General features: G+C 38.2%; 1 protein-coding gene across 5 annotated transcripts in view; it reads right to left on the bottom strand.

The window, feature by feature from the left end:
* Pdgfd (platelet derived growth factor D) overlaps positions 1 to 18,135 on the bottom strand; it is a 228,689-nt gene that overhangs the window by 50,359 nt on the left and 160,195 nt on the right. The window lies entirely within an intron of this gene.

The following is an 18,135-nucleotide window of genomic DNA, read 5'->3' as shown; positions in this document are numbered from 1 at the left end:
CAGATATTGAGACTACATTAGAAAAAATGAAGAGTTGGGAGAACACAGAAGTTAGCAAAACTACTTCTCTAAGTATCAATAATAGATGCAAAATGGCTGTTACAATATATCAATATACTATGGTGGGAAGTAAATAAGTTTTAATACAAAGTTGTTTTGACTTCTTGGTATCATTAAATCTAGAAATGTTAATTTTTACCTGAAATTTCAAAAGAGAAAGTTATTCTCTAAAATATAGCATGTGAAGAAAAGCTATGAGGAAAATGTTGAGAAACCTTCAAGGTGCCCCCCCCCCCCAAAAAAAAAGCACTCTAGTCTGAAAGAAGGAATCAATTGTTATCTGTGCTGTGCATTGATAAGATGGGAATCACATTACCAAATCATTTCACAAGTACTTTAATATAAGATGTTGGCAAACCTGAGAGAATTTAAAGAAGTGCGGATTGATCAACAGGCTGGGAAATGACTTATGAGACAAGATTATGAAAACAAAATATATTGTTCATTGACTAAAGAATTAAGGACTTGATGTACAGTACATGCAACCTTCTTCAGAAAGTGACTTAGGAGATATGATACAAATTTCCAGGAATTCAAAATGCCTCACAAAAAGGGAAAGAATTGTTAGCAAGGCTCCCTGGGGGGGTAACTGGAAGTCAGGGCATGAAATTGAATAGAGAAAATGTAGGCTCTGTATCTACAAAGTTTTCCCAATAGTGATATCTATTAAATTGTGGAATAGCCTCACAATGGAAGCAGTGGAAAAGCCATCCTATAAGTCATTTCACACAAGAGTGGACAAAGTATTCAAAGATATACCTGTGGAAAGAAATCTGCCCACTGCTGTGATGGAGAGTATAATGAATGACTCACTAGAGCGTCCCATTTCTGCCTTTAGGAGTGTTCTGCATTTTAACTGAGCATCTGTCTTCTATTGTGAACATAATTCATGGCATAGCTTTGATTTTACGTTCATCATTTCAATCTTTTTTTTTTTTGATTTTATTTTTCAAAAAGTTTGTAAATCTATTTTTTGCCTACCAACCGTATTTATATTTTAGTATCATGAATTCTGCTAAGGTAACTGCTCAAATGAAAAGGCAGTAAAAGCAGTAAATATTTTAACCCATTTTTTGACGCATATTAGAATGTATACATCCAATTCCAAACTCTTGCCCTTGAGAGCTGATAAGACACCAGAAAGAAACTGCTGTATTCTCTTTATTGCTATAAATTCTGCATTAGAAATCTTCTCATTGAACCACTCATAAATATGAAATTTCTCTATATTTTATTGAAACAATTATTTTGCTTTATGGGCACTTACTAATACTAATTTTATCTTACATGACAATTTGTGAGAAATGGATTAAAAGCAATGCTTATAAAGAAATATTTGAGGCCCTGTACATTGAAAATAGCTGCTTAATTATTTAAAATAATTTTAGATCACACATAGTTTATACATACACAAACACACAGAGCTCATAAAATAAAACACTTAGCTAAGTGCGAATTCATTGTAAATTTCAAACAATTGCCCCTAAACAAGAACCTAGGACATTATCCTTGTATAAATGTTAACATTTAATCTCATGTATATGATCCTTTTAAACCAAACTAGGAATTTTCCTACTATAGAGCTGTTTCTTACTTCACATTTGCAATATCAGCAAAAGGACTCTTTTCATGTAATATGGAACACACACCATATCAACTATATTATAATTTGACATAATTAATTATATCAATTTCACATTGCTCACTTTGGGAATATTCATGGCATGATTACATAGCATACAGCATGCTTATAGTGAGTCCTAAAATAGGGTAAAAGAATGACCCTCTTGTAGAGAGGTATCGTGGTTTGCACAGACTTTCATTAAATTTCTCCTACATTACATAATCCTGTTCCTTCCCTCCTGTTTAAGTGAATTGTGTCCATTTTTGTTTGTATTTACCCTAAAGCCTCTGTGTCTAAAATACTCCAGGAAATCACAAGGTTAACTTTGGGCAGTTAAACATGTACAAATGGCTTAGAGCAAGGCTTCTCAAACTCGGTACTTCGGCTGGAAAATTCTTTGATGGCTGGTGGATGGGATGTCCTGAGCAGTGGAGAATATTGACTAGCATTCCTGACTAGATACCCTTCTCCCCAGTTGTTATGATCAAAAAAATGTTTCCAGATATTTCCCAATATCTTGGGCCAAGGAGGTATAAAATCATCACTGGTTAAGACCACTGATAGAGCAAAGGGCAGAGGGGAGGAGGAGCCACTTACCTCCCTCTCCCTTTTGCTCTTCCTATTTTACCTCTCCAAGGTTCTATGGAGAATGTAGTTGTCAGAAGGATGAATTAGGGTTCCTTGCAGAAGACAAAAGCAGTCAATATCCTGGCCACAAGACATTAGGGAACAAGATTTTGAAGATCAGTTTTGTGAAAACTCAACAGGAGGTACAGATAAGTAAATACATTGCTTCCCCAACAGGAGACATCCCATACCTACTTATCAAGAATGTGCTGATAATGGCAGGTTCACATCTAATTATGTGACAGAATGATGGGAGGTAATGTGAGATGGTGTAAATGTCAATACTTATTGATACTAGTGAGAAAAACCATTTACCTAGAGGTCACTACTTAGTGGCACACATGTGTCTAACACTTTCATTTTGGGGGTATTTTCAGTGTTCTGAGCTTCAACACGGGGATTTTTTAAAATGGAAAATTCTTGTTTCCAGTTTTTGTCTGTCTGGCTTCCCTGAACAGCCAATATCAAAACAAATGTCTATGTAAGTCTGTTGACAACAATTCCTTCATTTGACCAATATGCATAGTATTGAGTGTCAATTCTGTGCAAGGATCTTCATCAGAGGCTAGGAAGATGGAAACGAGTAAGAGAGGAGCCTTGTGGAATTTGAGGGTTAAAACTAACTAACAAGTAAGTATCATAAATTACTACAGATGCTTAGTAGAAGAATGCATGTGTGGTATACAGAGGAGGAGGTAGTCACTTCTAATCGGGGCTTCAGAAGAGGCCCCAACTTAAGAGGTGAGGCTTGGAAAGAATTTTAAAAGATCAGAAGTAGGTGATAATCCTGCACACCTGTGATCTGTTCACCTCTGTACCAGGACATATTATCTCTGTCTGGTCTTAAGGACTCTGTTGGTCACTCTTTTTTTTTTTTTTTTTTTTTTTGGCAGTTTAACTACGGCAAGACTCAGACTAGGATAGCTCAAGGCTCTTAAGTTAGTAAGTAGCACAGCCTAGATGCAAATTCCAGATTGTTTATGGAGACTCTTCTAAGCAAAGAAAGTAACATAATTTGCAAAGCCTGTGAATAGCCCACACGTATTCTTGGAAACACGTGATTCACATGTGGTTGGAGACAGGTAAAGGCTGGGCTAGGGAAAAAGAGCTAAAGAGCTGACAGGAATAAATCAGAGAATACTCTGCTACCACGCTAGTGTTTGGATTTCATCACAGCCAATGGAGAGCCACTGAAGGGTTTAAGGAGTTGAAGGGCACTTGCTGGGATTGAGCCTGAGAAACATCCTTGGGCTGCTGTGGTTAAAAGGAGCAGAAGGGCACTCCTGTAGGCAGAGAAACAAGGCAGGAGCAGATTCTTGGTTATTTTCCGGAGAAGGGATTATGGTCGTCATATCCAGAACAATAGAAGAAAAGGGAGAAAAAGTGCTTATTGAGAAAACACATTAAGGAAGTAAAAAGTTACTCACTGATGAAGAAAAATCTCAGCACTTTTCCAACAGTAATAGAAAAGACAATTGCCTGTGGCCTCATTGCCAAGTTGTCTTCCACTGCCCAAATCATAGCAGATGGGATAGAGACTAATGGTGGTGGGATGTCAAAGTCCCATGAAGCAGCACTCCCTTCTCCTGAAGTACTGCCACCTCCTTCAGTGAAGTGAATTCTGTTCACCCCAGTGAGTGACTAAATGGCATTTCCCCACACTTCTTTCATAACCTGTCCCCATCCTAACCATTACTAGTGTTAAGTAATGTCTTAACTCTCCTTGGAAAGTGGGCTAGGTCCCTGAATTTCCCCCTTCTGAGCCTAAAGTAGGTGTGCAGAGTTATTTATTGAATCAGTCACTTTAAACCCACTTTTAATAGTTACAGTATATGAGTGTAAACAGATAAATCAAGTACTACACATATTTCTTTATTCAATTTTGTTTAAAATATACCATGTGTGTTTAGAATGACCCTTCTTCACCTATAAAAGGAGGGAAGGATGAGAAGGACCCCCGATTACTTATGTTTTTTGAAAATAATGGTATTTGTTTTGTATGGAGATGTTTTTCTTTCCTTTAAAAATATGTTGCTAAGGCCACCAGTCCAAATAATAAGATAAGGCATGCGTCATCCAAACTGGAATGGGATGAGGAGCCATTAAAGCAGAAATTATGAAATTATTAGAAGAGGGGAAAAGAAGGCTGACACTGTACTGCTGCTTGGAAAAACCAGCTCACACCAGCCCACAGCAGGGGAGAGGCAGGGGTAGCACTGCTGTAGCTCCTCACCAGGCCCCCTCAGCACAGAAGTCCTCATTCCTTCTGCAGACAGCTGAGAAAACAGGCAGCCTGTGGTGTGTTTTTCTCTGCAAGTAAACCTCTTTATAATAGTGAAAACGAATAACTTTTTTCTCAATTGAAGGTAGGTAAGGTGGTGTCCTGAAAATGAAATCCAGTTTCTGAAGGGAAGAATATGTTTTTAAGGCAATGGGCAGCTTTGTTTTCTTTTTTGTGAACACAAAAGAACACAAATAATGTCCTTCAAAGTGGATGACTGGGGTATATGATAGCTCTACACAGACAATTAACTAATAACACGTGTGAACCAGAATGCTGTTTGATTTGTAGATGGTATGGAATTAAGAGGAAGAATCACAAGATCTCTTTTAATGGGACTTAAATATGTTTAAATTAATGTAAAAGTGTGAACTCAAGAGAGAAACACTGGGATTTCAGAAGGGATATTTCAGAAATACTCCCATAATTTGCAGAGATATCTCAAAAATACGTGGGGTTATTATGATTTGGACCTTTAAAGTCTTCCCTAAAAGCTCCTGTATTAATATAGAAATGTTCAAAGATGAAATGATCAGATTATGGGAGCTGTAATGTGGATTAATCCATTTAATGGATTAATAGTTTGAATAAACTACTGGGTGGTAACTGCAGGCAGGTAGGTATGACTGGAGAAAGTAGGTGACTGGGGGCATGCCCTTGGACTCTATCTTGTTCTGGCTCCTTACTCTCTTTCTTTGCTTTCCAGCTGCTATGGGAAGCAGCTTTTCTCTACCCTACCCTTTCCCCATGACCTTCTGCCTTGTCCCAGGCCCCGAGCAACTGAGTCTGCTGACCATGAACCCAACCTCTGGATCTATAGGCCCAAAATAAACTTTTCCTACTCTAAGTTGTTCTTCTTAGATATTTTAATAGCAATGAAAAGCTGACTAATAAAGGAGCATTTACAGTTTACAAAGTGCTTCTCCATATCTCACTTACTTTAATTCTATTGTGTGCTTGGTACATAGCAGGTATTTTAGAAATGTTCACAGATTTTTTTCCAAAAGGCTTCTGAACCAAAACATGAATTCAAGTAGGACATGTACCAAGGAACTAACTTGTGCCCTGTACTAAATCATGTAATTGTCTCTGAAGTGTCTAATGATAAAACTCATGCCAGAAAGCAAGTCCAGTGAGCTCCATGCGTTGGAAGCAGTAAATGAAGACCATGTGAACTTGGAGATAGTAGCATCAGACAAGGCGATGAATTTTCAGGCTCTTTTCTGCTTTAGAAATGTCTATCAAGGAAAATAATTCTTAATGGGCTAGGACATCAGAATCAACTTTAGACTTATTTTTAAAATTAAGTTTTTCATAAAACATAGTGATTCAATAAATCTAGGCTCAGTCTTGGGTATCTATATTTAAGAAAAAAAAATATTAGATGATATTAAATAGGTTACAGATCATTCTCACAGAATTGTGATGATTTCTGCTGGCTGAATTATACTCAATAGTTTAAGCCTGAACTGCCTTTGGCCAACTTTCTTCCCTTTAGCTTTTAGGCTTTATTGCTTTTAAATGCAAATAACTTGGGATGGGTAAGGCTTTAAACTGTTATCAGCCAGTGACTCATTTTTGTTCTCTGGGCTTAGACTGAAGGATGCCCCACCTCTTCCTTGGGTCAGCTACTGCTTTCTCTGTTAATCATTTCCTGACCACCTTCTCTTTCCTTGGGACACAATTACTTTCTCTTTTCTCCCCTCTTAGGAAACCCCTCAGTTTGTATTACAGCTATGACTTATCCCACTTCTGCCTCACCTGACTGTCTGGAAGTGGGGCAGGTTTCATTGCTTATCAGCAACCCCAGGACTAGGGTAGAACCACAAAGCTGAGCACAAAAAATGCAGCAGCTGAGACCACAAAAAATGTTTGCAGAATAAGTGACTGAATTAATTAGAAAATCAACGTACAGCCTAGTCTACATGCAAGGTCTGCTAGTAATTTTTATTTGCAAGGAGACATCTTTCAGGCATTTGATGAGGATGGAATGGGAGCCACACAGATCTGTACATAATGGCAAGAGGAACTTGGGGCCATGAAAGTGAATCTGTTTTGCCATTCTGCTGGCAACTGGCCTCAGCAATACCATTTTATTTCAATATTGATGCATAGCACATAAGTTTTTGTTACACAAGGGCCATTCTTACAAAAGGCTCAGAAGAAAATGGAATCATTCACAGTTGTTTATACTAATTGTAACATTAAATCAAAAGGAGGTACTGGCCTGAAATTTTAAATCAGATCTCTGCATTTATAACTCTGATATTCTTTCAGAAATAATTTCTTGGTTAGGTCTCTGTATTCATAGTTTTATTTTGTAATAGTTAAATATCTCTTCCCAAGCTTGGTGATCTATCAAAGCTAAATGAAATCATTCTCAATTAATTATTCATATTCCATTTTTTACCTGTTATAGAGATGTTTATTGTAGAGATTAAAATTGTAGGGCTTTTAGTGTCCTTTATTTTCTTGTACAAATACCTGGTTTTAGCATTTCAGCAATAAAAAAATGCCAGAAAATCACATGGAGTACTTGTGGCCTTAAACAACTACTCACTTCAGAGACCTGTCTAGTTTTGGGGCCAAAAGAACATATTAAGTGCTATTTGCACATATTTGCACAATGTTTTGAAGAATTATATGGGGAGTGAAAGCCTTTCTAGAGCTATGACATCAAGGAACTTTTCAAATCCAAAGCTACTTTAAAATTGGAATCTTAATCTTAAAGGTCTATTTCAGGATTATTTTCATTAACAGTTCAAAAAGAATTCACCAATGGAAGGCACATTTAATGTAGCATAGCTGAATGGAGCTTTATTTTGGTTTCTGGTCCTTCTCACACTGCCTCAGGATTGTGTGTTGCTCAACTGCAAAGCAGGTTGACATTGCATAGCTGCTCTTGGGTAAAATCCTACTCTAAGGGTCTTCCCTGTGTTTATCTGGTCCCATGACCTCTTAAGGAAACTTGGATATGGTACTGTCTCTATTCCCATGCCCCTCCACCTCTCATTCCCCACCCCTGCTCATGTTCATACAATGATACCCTAATCCTCACTGTGATATGCTGGGAGATGGTATGTTGGGGAGTTAAGTCAGGACATGGATCCCTCATTAATAGGTTAGTGCTCTTAGAAAAGATGGGAAACTCTCTCACAGTGTCGTGTGAAGATACAAGAAGAAGGCAAATTACAACCCTGAAGGGGGCTCTCACCAGAACAATACCAGTACTTTGACCTACATTTCTTGTCTCCAGAACTGTGAGAAATAAATTTTGTCATTTTAAGTCATTGGCTTTATGGCATTTTAATTGTAGTCTGAACTAAAACAGATACAATTTGATTCTAACACTCCAAAGACATTTAATGAAAGCAGTAATACTAGCTCTCTCTTTTGTCCAGACTCCCTACCAAACCCATGGAATTTACAAATGATCCTCTAGCAGCCTTATGATGCAGGTGAATCCACTACATCTTACATATGGAGAAACAGCAGCTTGGGCAGTGGAAACAACAGGTCCCAGGTCATTAGTACTTCTGACTCATACATTATCTACCCTGTACACAAAAATCTCAAAAAAATAAAATGAACGTCATTGGAGTTCATTAAAATTCTGGAAAGCTCTTGAGGGTTCAGCAAAACCCTCTGGAATGGTAGACTTTGAGGACTCCAGAGACCTTTCATAATTGTTCAGAATCCCTGAGTCTTTCCGGATTGCGAATGCTGTTCATGAAGAAGGTTGGCTCAATGCCATGTCCACAAAGGACCTGAATTGTGTCTGCTCTGATGTCACACTGGCACAGCCTGAGGTAAGGCCAGATTGTTCTTGATGTACCTGCCTGCATGTCTCCTTGAGGTGCACAGGTTGTGGAGACAGATTTTACCATCATAATGCTTGGTTAGGGTGACATTTCCACTTCACAGTTCTTCTGACTGATATCTGCTGCTCCTCATCCTCCCTCTTATGCCACCTCTCCCCTCCACCTCCTACAATGTCCAATTAGTTCTGGAGCAAAGCAACATGAGACAGGCAGCAAGACTTTCAGGTTCCTACAAACCTGGTCCACGGTTTATTAGGATTTTTCTCTTTATACATCATTGAAGATTGGTTTTTTATTGCTTTTACTCCAAACTCTTAGATGAATCTTAGCTACTCAATGAATGCATGTTGATTCAACTCAAACATGGTAACCCTGTTCAGAGCAATGCCCCGTGGTAGACCCTGTAGGAGTAAGCCACCCCTGACCCTCAAAGAGCCCTCACTGAGAGAGAGGCAGTGAGACATACTCATGGGCTTTTATGGGTTGAAAAGACTGGAGAGAAATGTGCCGACGTATTCATGATGGTTCTGTTTGAATGATGAGAAATGCAGGTGCCTTCATTTTTTTCTATTTCTTCTTTTCTTTTTCTACATGTTTTCAAAATGTATTTGGGCTATGTGTATATTATTTTTTTCTTTGAAAGTCCATATGTTGATAAAGAATAGCAAGCTGGGTACTTAACAGAAGAGTTTATGTGGTTGAGGAGCTAAGGACAAGCAATGTTTCTGACATGAATGTGACTTTGACAGGTAAAGAAGGGCTTGAATATTTGTAGAAATATATATGGGAAATTTAACTGCCTGGAACAACAGGTGGGAAGTCATGAGGTGGTGGAACATCAGGGAACAAGGCCATTTGTCTAGACTAAAAAAATAAACACAGAAAGAAAGGAGAATTGCAGCTGGAATGCTAGGTTAAGGACAGAACACAGAAGGCTCTGCTTTGAGTAACAGAGCGAAGTATCCAGAGAGTTCTCTGTGGGAAACAGGAGTGGTTCATGATTTGATTTTTCACCTGGAAAATAATGTGATCACTGCTCTACTTTAGCTGGCAACCATGCACAGGATGGATTGAAGGTAGGGGAGATGAAAGCTAGGCAGAACAATCAGGAAGCGATTAGCAGGACCCAGGCAAGAAGCCATGATTACTTGATTATTTATTCCTATAGTTCTCTTTTGTAGAGGTGGCTCCATGCCTTTCAATCTTTCTTTTTGATTTTTTTTTTTCCTGTCTGGCTCCAATTTTCAATTGCAAAACAAGGGAAGAGTCACTTTGAATCTGTAGCTCAATTTTCTTACAGGTGAAAGCAACACTCTTGAATGGAGGTCAGCTTAATCTGTCACATTCCCACTGATAAAGAGAACGTTAAAGACAGCTGTTTTCAAGGCTGGAGGAGTCCCATCTACATGATTGATTTCTAATTCCTTTGTCCACCTGGGAGAAGACTGATGTCTCTCCACAGTTCCTGACAGACTGGGGTAGATCCCCCAGTGAGGTCTCCTTAGAACCAGAGTGGGTAGAATTGAGTTTCTGAAGACTTTTGCCAAAGACAACAGCTTGAAAAGCTAAAATGTAAAAATCACTCTGTTTTGAACCCTTTGGGTTTACATAGCCATTTGCTCTTCCATAGAGGAAACCTTTCTTTCCATATCACCGCTTCCACCCACAGGTATGGAGACATCAACCATCATTTTTGTCTCTTTAAGTATCTCTTCCCTTCACCACTTCTTCCATTTCCCTCCCTTTCCTGAAGCCCACCACTTCCACATCGTCCTCTTGGGCAGCCTACTTTTGGCACTGACCACTGGGAAGGGTCGCCTCACTCTCCTCCACTTCCTGAGTCCACCTGCTAATCTCACCTGTGCTGGGCATCTACCTGCCTTGTCAGACCTCCTTCCTGTTTGTGACTGTCTATCACCATTTGTGACCAAACCAGTGATTTCCTCTGTAGTGGGAATAGTGTGTGTACCCATTTTTTATTGACCTCAGAGCCTTTACAAACATCCTTGGGTCTGAATTTGTATCACAGTTAGTACATTCCCACTTGGACTTTTTATTCCAGACAGTCTCAGTTGTAGTTTTACCAGGGAGTCCTGAACTTTGGCATTCCTTGAAACCCATAGATTAAAAACCATCATCTTGATGTCCTTTTGGCTTCCTGTATCTCTTTTCTACGGGCGGATGGTAAGTGGTTAGCTACTCCAGCAACACTTTGAATGGACTCCTCAGGGTATTCTGAAACACTTCCTTTTTTCTTCTTTTTTGCCCTCATTAAAGCAACACACTCTTCCTGGGATGCTCTCCCCTCCCTGGTTCAGCTCAATAATCCCCATTTTTATGAAGGTAATTACTCCTCTTCCTGTGTGCTGGGAATATTCTGTAAGCACTTTATCATAGCTACTCACGCTGTCTTATAACTGTGCACCTTTCTCCCCCATAGGACTCTCATTTCTTTCTTCTTACACACGGTGAGTTTTCAGAGATAGCTGTTAAATTTATAAGAAAATATTAGGTGGAGTTGTTTTTTAACTGAGATTCCCGTCAACACTTTTTCACAAAGAAATACTGCTCTGTCTTAAGTGTGTCTTAAATATGCAAGTCATTTTCTAATGTAGTTGAGTAGCTTTTATCTTCATTTTTCTCATTTTCTTCATCTTCCAAAATAACAATATACCAAAGGCACAGTTACAGAGAAAAGGTTCTCTGTATATAAAGAAGTATGGTCATTTAAAATAACTACATCTTTCTGGTTTTCAAGGATGAAAGTTTACTTGTAACATGTCCATAAAATTAAATACTAGATAAACAGGATACTGGACTTTCCAAGTGTCATTACACAGCATCCCTCTCAAAGCTGGAAATGTGTTTACTCAGCACCTGGGGGAGTCGTTTGCTCATGTGATTAACAAATGGAGTTTATGAGGAAAATTAATTACAGCAGTAAAGTATTATTTCAAACAAAAGGACTGATCACCATGCAAGAAAACATTCCCAAATTCAGATAATACAGAGGCAAGATGTGTGTGTCGGGGGGTTGAAAAGCATCTGTGGATCCATGAGACATGGATTAGATTCAGGGCTCCCTAAAATTTTGTGCACACGTGGGGATATATTTATTTTGATTTGAAGTACATCCACAGCTTTTGTATCTCAGGGGTAGCACTTATGTATGATCTCTGTGACCACAGGCAACCATCTAAACTGTGTGCTTACTAATTTGTAAAATTATCTAACCTGTATTCATTGCTTCACTTGTGAAGTGAAAGAGTTGGCACAGGCATAGATCTCTACAATGCTGAAGTTCTAAATTCTACATTTTTCCTAAGCCAGTCTTCCTAGGAATACGTAATTCATGGCTTAATAGCAGTAGGTTATTTATGGCATATGAGGCACTGCATTAAACACTTTACATACAATGCTTCATGTATTTAGTCCTCACAGTAATCCAAAATGTTAGATTCTATTATTATTCTTTTATAAAATGTTTATTATTAGTAATATCAGGTCTGTATCTACTAAGTTACAAGTTATACAAAGGCAGGAACTTAGTCTGTTTTTCACTACTCTCTACCCAGTACCTATCTTAAGGTATAGCACATAATAGGTGCTCAGTAAAAATTCTGTTTAATAATACATTGAAACAAATGAATGATGAGGCAAGGCCAAGCAATATTACCCTGAGATTTTAGATCTTGCTCCACCTAATTTTTTTCTCTTTCCCTTCTCTCTCTCTCTCCCTCCCTCCCTCTCTCCCTCCCTCCCTCTCTCCCCCTCTCCCTCCCCCCTCCCTCTCTCACCAAGGATTGAATCTCAGGGTGCTTAATCACTAAGCCACATCCCCAGCCCAATTTTTATATTTTATTTTGAGTCAGGGTCTTACTAAATTGCAGACAGTCTTGCTAAATTGCTAAGACTGGCTTTGAATTTGCGATCCTCTTGCCTCAGGGATTTGAGCCACTGGAATTGCAGGAATGTGCCACTGAGCCTAGATCTCTTCTCATTCTCTCAACACTTCCTCCTCTGCTGCTGCCTTCCCCTTCAAGAGCCCAATTATCCCTTCATTCTCCTTACCCATTACCATTTGTTTATAGACCTAGGTATGTCTTTGTCGAATTATCCTTTGCTCAAGTATTATATTAAATTTTTCTCTTTACTCTCCCATGAACTTTACTACAGTTCTGATTATGTATGTTTTAGGAGAGGAATCTATTAAAATAACGGATTCACTCAACCATCCCCAACAGAACACTAGTTCATCAAAATGGTGAAATGTAAGACTATTATTGAAATATTAAATAAGAACTCTTTCCTACCCTTGCCCATAAAATGCTGCAACAATGAAACTCTCTTCATAAGAAAACGTGCTTCAGCCAGTATCCACGAAGCTCCCAGCCTTGCCAGCCCTCTGCAACAACCACTCTGCGGCTTGAGCAGAAATTTGGCCCTTGTGGTCTGCGGTCCTCCTGTCTGACCCTGACCACTTTCCTGGTTTAATTTATTTCAGTACATTGTTGAGTGTCTTATTAATAAGACTGAGTGTGCTGTGTCTTATTTCTAGCATCTGACCTTAGCTGACCTTTTGGCTTTAGCTATCTTATCCCAGCCAAGTACTGAAAAAGTTACTTGATATGTAAAATAGGTTGAACTGAGATAAGGAGGTGAAACACCCCTCCTTACTCTTACCTGAGGGAGGAGTTAGCTATAGTTCTGTTTCCCTCTCTTTTGTTTACTTCCTTCTAACTGCCTGCATGACAAGGTGCCAAGGGAACCACTTAGGAACCAAAGAAAAGATGCCTTCTGCTGTTGTTGCAGCCTTTTCTGTTTCAGTGCTTGCTCTTCTTTCCCTACAGCTTCCCATGGTTGCCTCCTTTGATATTTCAGTTACAAGTTTATACCCATTGATGTTCCTTGACCCCTGGCTGGAGGGGGATCCTTTCCAGTCACTCACCAAGTTGCTCTCTTTTATCTGCCTTTATTGAACTTCAAATAATCTGTTTCACTAATGTGCTTATTTCCCTGCTTCAGTTTAGTGTCTGTTTCCTCTCACTGTCATGAGAGTTCCTGAGGGCAGTGACTCTGCCTATCTTCCTCCATGCTGTATCTCCAGGGCCTTGGATATGCCTGGTCTGGCTTCTGGTGGGCATTTATGAAACAATGTCGTGGCTCTCCTACCTCCAGTAGGAGACAACTGAGGGGTCAGAATGGAGATAAGCAGAATCTGCTGTGGGCATCACCACCTATGCCTTGACAGTTCCAGGCTCTACATACATTCCTGGCTGAAGTGGCCAGAACACCTGTGGATTTTCAGAACATTTTTATCTGGCTCTGCAAATCAAGATGGAATTTGCACACATTTTTGCAGTTGAGGAATTCCTTTAATCTCTAGCTATTTTTTTTTAAAGGATTTAACTTAGAATGAGCATGAGTTGCATACTTTTATTTTGTTGTTGATGAATTTGTTTTTGTTTCACTAACTGTTGAGTTTTAGGTGAGAAAAAATTAGAATCTGTAAAAGTTATTATAATCGCTCTTGTTCAACTCCTAGGTTTTCCTATTCTTCCTCCTCCATCTTCTCATTTTCTTCTTTTCCATCTTCTCCTTTTTATTCTTTTTCTACTTTAAATAATCATATTTGTGCAAGATCATCATTCACTTGAATTTTATTCTCAATGGAATTTTTAAAATTTTTGTACTGGGAACTGAACCTGGGGACACTAATCTACTGAGCCACATCCACAACCCCAGCCCTTTTTATACTTTATTTTGAGACAGGGTCTTGCAAAGTTGCTGAGGCCTCAAACTCGTGATTCTCCTGCCTCAGCCTCCTAAGCCTCTGGGATTACAGGAATGTGCTACTGTGCCTGGCCTACTTAATTAATTCACTGCAGAGACATTTACGTAACTGGCCTGGTAAAACTGCATTTTTCTTTTAGAAAGTATTAACAATGAATATTAGCAAACTACAACTTATGAAATAAACTAGACTTAATAAAATGAAAACTTTTGAATAGCTTTCCATTGGCTTATTTTTGAATTTTAAAAAGTACTTCCTTATTAAATGCATACATGCCCATATACATAGGCACGCTGGATTGCAAAATGAAGTTTTCATGCTTGTTACAATGTTCAATGTTTCTGCCATGGATGAGGAAAGTGAATTATTATCACAGGGCACACATACATACATACACACACACACACTCACAAACACAAACACATACTTAAACATACCAATAACTAGGAGATTAGAATAGGACTTCTAAGCTTACCTGTCACCTGATATGTTAATTATACCAATAATAACGATGACTATAACAGCAATGAGTAATTACTAAATTCCAGGAAGAGTCATTTATAAAAGTTATCTAATTTAATTCTCACAACTACCTAATGTCAGATAGCATTATCCCCATTTGTAGATGAGAAAACCAAACCAGTAAGAAGCAGAGCTGAAGTTCATAATCATGTCTGTTCACTCTCTGCACAGTACCCACAGTCGCATTATAATTGGACACCTTTCCAATAACACACTTAGTCATCCTCAAAAAGAAAAGACTGTGCAATGATTCTTTTATTTCCCCAACCAACTGGATTTATAGTGGAAGATCCTAATATATTTAGATAATTATATCAAGCAAGTGTTTTATAACATTACCTATTCTGCTTAATTATGCATTCTGAAGCCATCTACTCTTCTCAGTGAAGTGAAATTAGAAAAGAAGGCTGAACAGGAGAGAAAATGAAATTAGGCAGTTCTTATGAATCATATTTTCTCAGGAAAGTGTCAATCCACACACATAATCTAGTATAGCCACTGTGTAGAATCCACATGAGAATAAGATATTTCTCCTACCCTCAGAAAGTTCATTGCCATTTATCTATATATGTATATACACATAATGTATGATCCTCATTACTAATTATGTACTCAGATATGCATACATGTAGATATGTACAAGTGTGTTTATGTGAAAACATATACACACATTCACAGACACACATATAAACATGCAAATATTTACGTACATATAAACACATATGCATATATGTACACATAATTAGTAATGGTAAGGGTAGGATCATGATTACATTTATTGAGCACTAACTGTATTCTAGGTACTGTGCTAATTATTTCTATCTTTTTTAAAATCTCATACCAATTCCAATTTTAAAAAGTGTTTAAATGGTAAGAAAGTGGTTCAGTATCATACCGTTAGTAGCTGGTGACCTCTGCTTTTAATCTTAAGTATGCTTTATAGTACAGCTCTGGGAGGAGACTATGACAAGTCTATTTCTACTTTCTGAAAAAGGTAAAAGACTTAATTTCAAATACATCAAACAAAGTTGGAATATAGGAATCATTCTCAACCAAAAATAAGTCATCTTAATGTTATCCATTAGTTTCCCATGGTTTGCTAGGGTGAAAAATTGACTAAAAGTGTATACTGGGTTGTTTTAAAAGCATTGGTCACAGACCATACAGACTTTATTGAAGGGCAGTAGGTCTTGAGTTTCCTGGGCACCTGTTGCATACATCCTCAGAAGCCCCTATGCACTTGGACAGTTACTGAGGTGGGAAAAACACAGATGCATGGAAGGAAGAGGAGGCAAGGAAGGGGAAAGGGAGATTAGAAGAGAGATGATCTTGACCTCTCCTTACAGCTACTTTCCATTTCCCAAGGGAACTTGGCCTTGTCAGAAATTATTCTTAAGGCTCAAATTTTCCTAGTACCCACCATTCTTTAAAGTAGGGTTACCAAGAAGCTGTGTCCAGTTCTGAAGATGTTTAGCATTCTAAAAACCATCATTTAAATGCATTTGATGAGGGCTTGCCATTTCTAATTTCACTGCCTTACTATTAATTTATCGCTCATCCACTTTCAGTTTTGAGCTTTGGTTATTGAATCTATAAACCCTGCTTTTAAAGTTTCTTCAAGTAAAATATTAACATGAAATAAAAAAAAAAAGATTTTTCCCAAAACAGAGGTCAAGACATATGTGATATAGTCTGTGCCTATCCATGAAGAATCAAACAGAAGAGTTGTATCAAAAAGCCACATGCCCAAGGTCTCTATGTATCAGAAGATGATTTTTTGCCTCTTGGGATCAGTGGCCAAACACGTTAGGCCAAATTGACCATATTTGGTGCCAGAAGCCTAGTAGGAGGGGGAAACACATGTATCTCTGTGGAGCAGACCAAAAGACCAATAGGAAAACACACAAAAATGTTCTAACTATTGCCATTTAGTTACAGCACAATTCTATGTATGGGTGGAAGCAAATGTCTGAGGAAAGTGACCTTGAACAATTTCCATCCAAACTACAGAGCCTCTCCAATATTCCAGTTAACACTGGCTGGGGAAATTAGTGATAAGTTCTCACCATAACCTTATACACCAAAAGCAAGAACATTCATTCCTCCCCTAGCCCATGTTTGTACTGCTCTCCATAAAAGGAGTGGTATTGCCTTAAAGATGTTGTGTTAGAGTCAAGGTGTTTCTAATTGACATTTAGCTTAGTCATAAGCCAAGCATCACAGAAAGCACATACGTTAGTACTGATGGTGCTTCATACTAGCGCTTCATACTAGTGCTTCATACTTTGTGGGACATAAAGGTCTTTTCATGAAGCCCATCGATCATCATTCTAACATGCCAAGCCTGCTTTTTCCATAAGCAACTGAGAACAGACACATCACTGAACACATTAAAAAGGGAAAGAAATGTAGAAACCAAGTGTTGACACTTAAATTTTAATGCTGAGCAGCATTGCATGATTCTGCAATAATGTAAATCATGCTTGATGGATTATTTTCGGATTAAAACTGGAAGAGGTGCCACATGCTATTTTTTCATTTACAATGTTCTGATGTGGAACTCACATAGTGTTTCATAGCTCACCATCATGCAAGAGACTTTAAGATTACAACAGTAGCAATTTTCCTATTCTAAATTTAATTCTTTTTTTTTAATATTTATTTTTTAGTTTTCAGTAGACACAACATCTTTTATTTTTATGTGGTGCTGAGGATCGAACCCAGTGCCCCGCGCAAGCCAGGCGAGCGCACTACAGCTTGAGCCACATCCCCAGCCCTAAATTTAATTCTTAAGAGGAAAAAATCCAACATATTGATGCCATTTATAGTACTGTGTTCTATTTTGGCATCTTTTCTTGATACCAAATGAATGAATGGATAAAAATACATGCTTTTGAGTGACCTAACAAGTAGAATTAACTGTTGTGAACATGTTGGCTAAACATGAGGCTGAACATGTTCTAACAGTCAAAACCTTCCCCCAATCCATGTCTGTACTGACCTCCACACAAGAAGTGGTCCTGAAAAGGGCTGCTGAGTGTTTTAAGTAAAATTGAGTGTAGTCAACCAGGCTTAGACTTTCAGGTCCTGTGTGATCTCATGATCTTGCAGACATGTGTCAACCCTGAGGCTCTGTGATTATATCATGGACTCTTCCCAAATCTGGGTTGTCACTTAAACTAAAATCATCAGGACCTTTTTTTTTTTTTTTTCTTTTACTGTGATGAAATTTATGGTCAAATTTTCAAACAAAAAGGGGAAATATTTTCTTTAGTTTTAATTCTTAAAACCTGTCCAAGGCTCACGTACCTTCTTTTTTAACTGTACCTCACTTCACTATAATTTTACTTTTTTTAATTTACTATGCTTTCTTTCAAAATGTTCGGCCTAAATATTTATGTACTAG

This window comes from Marmota monax, unplaced genomic scaffold (genome assembly GCF_021218885.2).
Source record: "Marmota monax isolate L192 unplaced genomic scaffold, Marmota_monax_Labrador192_F-V1.1 WCK01_AAM20220418_F8-fsc00045, whole genome shotgun sequence".
In the NCBI taxonomy this organism is placed as follows: Eukaryota; Metazoa; Chordata; class Mammalia; order Rodentia; family Sciuridae; genus Marmota; species Marmota monax.
Note: the sequence above shows the minus strand (reverse complement) of the source record. Positions and strands in the feature narration are given on the sequence as shown.